At 35.2% G+C, this 7,014-nt stretch overlaps 1 pseudogene; it reads right to left on the minus strand.

Annotated features, from left to right (window-relative positions):
• Positions 1–1,945: 1,945 nt before the first annotated feature.
• On the minus strand, positions 1,946–2,765 carry LOC146866987 (26S proteasome non-ATPase regulatory subunit 8 pseudogene; annotated as a pseudogene).
• Between the last annotated feature and the right edge of the window lie 4,249 nt (positions 2,766–7,014).

Genomic DNA, 7,014 nt, shown 5'->3' on the forward strand with positions numbered 1-7,014 from the left:
ACCTCATTGATATTCATGAGGTAGGTCGCAATTTGCGACCCATTGGGAATCACTAAAAACACAAGGATGGTGACCTGCCTGGGGTGGTTGTTTTTTAAATACAGCCTGTTTTCCCTTAAAGGAAAACGGGATGCGTTTCAAAAACAAAAAGGAAAAGTTTTCTTTTAATTTTTTAATTGTCTGTGAGACCACTGTCAGCTCATAAAAATGTTTTTGCATACATTCGCAAAGGGGAAGGAGTCCTTTGGGGACCCCTTCCCATTTGCGAATGATTTACCATCAACTTCAAGTTGGTTGTAAAATGCAAATGTTTTTGGACCACATTTCTATCACAAAATATTTTTACATACCACTGCGAGTTGCTATTAGGAAGGAATGCCCCTTCCTAATACCGAATAGCAAGCCCATTTTACGATTCTGTAATAGATTGCAAAACCACAAAATGGGCCTTTGTACTTAGAAAAATGCTGTTTCTGGTCACAAATGGCCCAATTCAGCAAATTGGGCCATTTGCAACATGAAAAAAGCTACATACATGTGACTCTTTGTGTTTTGCATATGTAAAAAGTTTAATAAGTTATGTTCATTTGTCAATTGTTCGTTTTTAAATGTATAATAATAAATGTGCAAATAAAATTTATTTAGAAACTTTTAAAAATATATATTACTAAATAGAAATTCTAGTTGAATTGTACTACAATTTATATAAAAAAAAGTGAAATTCAATAAAAAACAAAGGTTATGGAAACGTTATGGTTAACAAATAGCATTAAACAAAACATAGAAATTAACTGACGAAAAAGGTTACATGGACGTTATAGATAGGAAATAGTATTTAAAAAACCTTAGAAATTAAATGCAAAAACCAAAGTTTACAAAACTTTATAATTAGGCACAGATTTCACACACACAAAACCATACAAATTCAGTAGTTATAGTTACCTGATCTAACTATAACTTACACCCCCATAATGCATTGCTTATGACCTCACATATTACATAACTCATGACATGGTCAATGACATCGCTGATGACAACATCAAGCAAAGTAAACTTCAATATACTTCACAATATATTATTTGCATTTTTTTAAAATAAGAAGACACAGATGAGAGACGTACAGCACCGAACTCACTGTAACATTATCAGCTACCACACTAACTTTTCACGTAAGAGACCATTCTCAGCAGATATTCTTGTCTTTTCTAAACCACTGTTCTATACACTAATGACTAAAGTAAAAGATCTATCTGTATTGGGTAGTCTACTGCAAACTACAACAGCAGCATTCAAGAACCTGGAAAGAGGTTTTAGTGCAAATGTCAGATTTCCACAAATCAATACAACATACAACCAGTAGAGATTTCTTAGCTGACAGGCAACTATGTGACAATCCACCAGTAAAATGATTCTTCATATTGGAGAAAGGTGTGAGCAGAGAGGTGAGTCTGTTGTAAATGTCTACTACACTGAGACATCACCCTAGAGAAATGTCTTTCTGAACAGATGAATTTATTGCAATCTACTACTACAGTCATTCATCACAAAGGAGAGAAATCTAAAGAAACTAGTCACCAAGTCAAAAAACAAAACTATACTCAACCATCACTGTGGAGTGAAGTCTAAATGAACAGCTTAGACTGTTGCAAAGCACCACCACACACATACATCAGCAGGGAACATGTGTCAGTGTATTAGCTAGTACACTGATAAATAGTACACCCACTTCAACAGGATTATAGATCATATGACATATGTTAGAAATAATATCACTCATTAGTACACAAAGAATAGTAATTTAACTCATGCAGTAGCTAAGTATATAGCTTTAAGTTTCAGAAACTTTTACAAAACACATTCTTTGGCTGATGTCATCAGTAATGTCATTTAATAATGCCAACTGGATAAAGGGACTATTAAAAAAACACAAAGTTCACGATGTTTACTAACCAATCATCTCTAACTGCCTTGTGTATTCAATAACTTGTTTGGCGAGCATTGTGGATGGTATAGTGGCATCGTTCTGTTTCTGCTGTCGTGTAGTGAAGCTTTAGTAACCGTTTTGGTCCAAAATCCAACCACGCTTTTTAGCATATTCAGTCATCTTCTTGGGAGTATCGAAGAACAATACCCTGGTGACTTCGCTGAAGAGAATTTTCTCATCAGCCTTCTCAATCCATCCAGCAATTTCATTCCTAATCCTGTCTAAAAGAATATCAATAAAGACTGTATAGCTTCCAGCCAGGATGCTTCCTTTCACCAAGAAGACTTTGTTGTAACTGCCCTCCATCAAATACTGTTCAAGGGAGACAGGGTGCTTAATGTAGACATTAGTCTGGATGTCCTTGGCTAGAAGTCACTCCAGTTCTGTGTGAAACTCAGCAACTCTGTTCTGGGAAAGCAGAAAAAGTGAGTTCAATCCCAGAAGCAAGTGCTTGTAGGTTTATCAGCTCTTCCTTGTAATCAAAATAATAGAACTTTAGTTGTGCCATATACTGCTCAAACGATGGAATGTCTTTCTTTAAGCTACTCCATTGGGCACCAATCTCAAGAATATCTTTAGACAAAATGATCTGCTGTTTTGTCAAGTTGGTCCCTTTGGTAGATAGAAAGTTGAGCTTCAAAAGGGCCAACTTCAGTTTCCCCAAACTCTTCCTGCATTCCCACAGGTCAGGGCTCTGGCGGCTCCACTCAGCCCGCAACCACTCATTCATGACCCCAGCCTGCTGTAGACCAACACTACCTTCCCCGCTGATAACAGCCATCAAGGCGGCATACAATGAATTGGCAAAGCACTGATCGCAACAGGTGATTTGAGATGTCATCAGTGATGACACTGACCATGTCATCAGTGATGTAATATGTGAGGGTGTGAGCAGTGCATGGTGGGGCGTAAGTTATAGTTAGCCCAGGTAACTCTAACTGCTTAATTTTTATGGTACACAATCTACTGCCGCATTATATTTTAATGTACTGTTTGATTTTTTGTCGTGTTATTGTTTCAGTAATTTAATTTTTGTGGTTGCTATACACAAACTTTATGGTGTATCAATGTAATAATAGCAACAAAAATAACCAGAGAAAATTGGATTTATTTTTACATTTTGGAAAAATGTGTTTCTTTTTTCAACCTGTGATTGTTTCATGGCCAAAAAAAACATTTTTATATAACAAATTATCATTTTTTTATAATAAAGAAAAAAAGTTTATTTATAATCATCTACTGTGGTACACTGTGTTGTTTAGTGCTTTTTTAGACAAATTTTGGTTTTGTCTTTTGAAATAGACATTTATTGTGATAATTATCTTACAACGATTGCCTTGGAAGTTATTACTCACTATGCTTGTTGCCCTGTCCTAGGAATTGACATATATACTCTACAGGGGGTCCTTGATATTTTCAAAGAATTTACCCACAGCTTGTCTGTGCGGGACTGGGTGTTTTATCTATATTGTTCACCAATTGTTTTTTATTTTAATTTCTGTAAAGAATCAGCTCTTCCTAGCAAATTATTTCCTCTATATCTATTCTTTCTATTGTAGTTGTCGGATTTACATCTTCCTTAATCCACTTCAGACCTATAAACCTCTGGAAATATATATAGGGTCATATTTAAAGTCATTATGGATAAACTCAGAACATTTGGGTTTTCTGATGAAGATTTTGCTGCCCTTGTAGGCAGCAGTAGTTCCTTTAGCAATTGTGCAAAAACGAACATTCAGAACAACGATGACATCTTATTAGTATCTAATCTAAAGAAAAAGATAAAAAGAATGGAAGCCCATGGAGAATTTATGATAGAATATCTGAGAGCAGGTGTTATCCCTCAAGGGTTACGTGTTCGTAATATCCCTGGACTTTGCATTCAACATAAACCATTTTTAGAAAAATGGAGCATGATTACAAGTAGGTGCTCAAGAGATCTAATGATCCTCATAATAGAAACAGCAAAAGAACTAGTAACATCACTTAAACTTGAGCTTTCAGAATTAGAGGATAAAATTAAAAAATCAAATAGTGTGGAAGAAGCAAAAAAGAAACTAGAAGAATCTGAAAGTGAGCTAGCGTCTTTTGCTGAATATTTAAACAAACGGAAAACAGAAAAATTAACAAAGGATAAACGTTTTTACTCCATAGAAAGAACTTATCCCTATCTCAGTAAGCATTTTTACAAATCCAATCAGTATATGAATGACTATACATCTAAAAGCCAGAAAGTTATGACCTTTTCTGACACATCAGATTCAGAAGGAGAAAGTAGCACCAATTATTATGAATCTGATGGAAGATACAATCCCTCTAATCAGAATACACGTAAACCTTTTTTAGGACAACGTGGAACCAACAGAGGACGTCAGAGAGTGAGATTCCAGCCACAGTCCAGAGAGACTTACCAAAATTATCATCATCAACCAGACTCTCCACACTTTCTGGAGACTCGCAACAAACAGTATTGGAGATAAAAGATACTATCCATATTTGTAACCTTTCGTCACATGTATGAGATACAGTTACTAGTACGCTTCTGTCAAAAGGATTATCCTTTGTTCCTCATACTTATGTGAATAAATTTGAACTGTACCAAGGCATATTTTCCTTTTTTCGTAAGATTAGATTAAAAAAGTTTTTCAATGAAGATAGAAGTATGACATCTATATCTGACACCATGCAAGAACTATCATTACCTTCTACGTTCTTGCCATCTTTAGATCAAATTTGTGCAGAAGTTGCTATTTTCGAACATGTGGTTCTAAAACGTTTAGACCAGGCTACACGATTTATTCCAAAACCTCTGTACAATCTCAATAGAGAAGAATTTCAATCTCTACAAGTAATAGCAAAAAATAAAAATATCATAGTAAAGAGCTGTGACAAGGGAGGAGGAATTGTCATTACTGATAGAGACAAATATGAACTGAAGATGCAAGCAATGCTTAATGACCAAACTTTTTATAAAAAATAACATCGAATCCCATGACTAAAGTAGCCCAGGAAATACTAACTTTTACTAATGCTGCTTTAGAAGCGGGTCGTATCAGTAGGAAGGAATATGAATATCTCAATCATTCAGATAGGAAGACACCTTGCATTTATGGAATTCCTAAAATGCATAAAAATATTGATGACCCCCCTTACAGACCGATAGTATCCACTTTCGGTTCTGTAACAGAGCCAGTATCAACATTTTTAGACAGTAAAATAAGACCATTCATATCTGAGATTCCCTCCTTTATCCAGGACACACGAGACATTATTAATAAAGTTGAAAATCTTCAGTTTAATCCAGCCACCGACATCTTAGTGACTCTAGATGTAGAATCACTTTATAGTCATATACCCCAAAAGGAAGCATTAGAGTCAGTTTTATGGTTTATTGATGAATTCCAAATTCCCTACAGTTCTTACAGAAAATACCTTTGAATTTGACCAGCAATTATATCGTCAAACAAAAGGAGTAAGTATGGGAGCTTCAGTAGCTCCAACAATAGCCAATATTTATATGGCTTTGTTTAAGAAGAAATTCATCTACAATGAAGTCGCCCCTTTTTTCGAGTCTGTTTCCCATTGGTCCAGATATATTGATGACATCTTTTTTGTCTGGACCAATGGGGAGGATACTCTAAAGGAATTTCTAATATGGATAAATCTTGCAGATGTCAACTTAAAATTTACAGCTCATACAAGTGTACAACAGGTTGAATTTCTAGATATTTTTATTAAACATAACTCTGGAATACTAGAAGTAGAGTTATTTACCAAACCAACTGCTAGAAATACTCTCCTGCATTTTAAGAGCTACCATCCGCGGTCCCAAAAAGATAGTATTCCTTTTTCACAATTTTTAAGGTTACGCCGCAACTGTACAAACTTGTCGGACTTTGATCAACAAGCTGAAAAAATGAAAGAAAAATTCTTACTACGTGGATATCCACGCAGATTAATAAGAGAATCGTATAAACGGGCACGTTATTATGATAGGGACCATCTTCTTACTAATAACACACGTAGAAAGACAGATCAACTGGTCTGTGTGACCAGACATTCTACCCTAAATGCCACAGTGAAACAAATAATTAATGCTAATTGGCATATTTTAAATAGCCAGCCAGAAGCAGTGAACAAGATGGCTAAACCATTATTTGCTCACCGCAGGAATAAAAATTTGAAAGATATGTTTGTCCATTCGAGGTTTAAATCTGATGACGGTTATATCCAAAAGACCATTAATGGTATTAACCCTGTCAAGGGTACAGTCAGATGTTCCACCTGCAAGTCATGTGACCAAGTTCTAAAAGGTGAAACCCTTAATCATAATGGCTACACTATTCAAGCTCAGCAACTTTGGAATTGCAAGACACAAAATGTTATTTACCTTATTCTATGTCCCTGTAAATTAGGGTATGTTGGCGAGACATCTAGAGCGGTACATACTCGAATGGCAGAACATCGTTCTGCCATTCGTATGGAAAAAATGTCCTCACCTTTGGTCAAACATTACCTTGATGCGGGACACAAGCCGGAGGATATTCAATGGGGTGTCCTTGAAAAAATTAACACTGCAGAAAATAATGGTGGATGTAAAATCCGCAAAAAGAGAGAAGTCTTTTGGATTTTTGTCCTCAACATATTTAAATGTGGGCTAAATAATGAATTACCTTGGGAGAATGCCATCTAACATGCCACTCGAGACCGATGTATATATTCCATACTATAGCTACATCACATAAAGCAATAATGGTGGTTATTATGTTTTTTTTTAAAAAAGTAAATACTTTAAAAGAAATATTGCCCACCTTGTATGAATATATATTAGGTCCCAAAAGACATAACTGCATTTTTTTGTTTTGACTTTCAATAACACAATAAAACAAAAAGAATCCAGGTCTAGAATAGTGATATAATAGGTTCTACCTTAACACATTCCTCTCTAGATATAACAGAGATACTTTTTATATAAATTCGTATAATGAAAGGACAAAAAACAATAAAGTTTCACTGTGACACAATTTCAA

The sequence above is a fragment of the Triturus cristatus genome, chromosome 1_2 (assembly GCF_964204655.1).
Source record: "Triturus cristatus chromosome 1_2, aTriCri1.1, whole genome shotgun sequence".
NCBI lineage: Eukaryota > Metazoa > Chordata > Amphibia > Caudata > Salamandridae > Triturus > Triturus cristatus.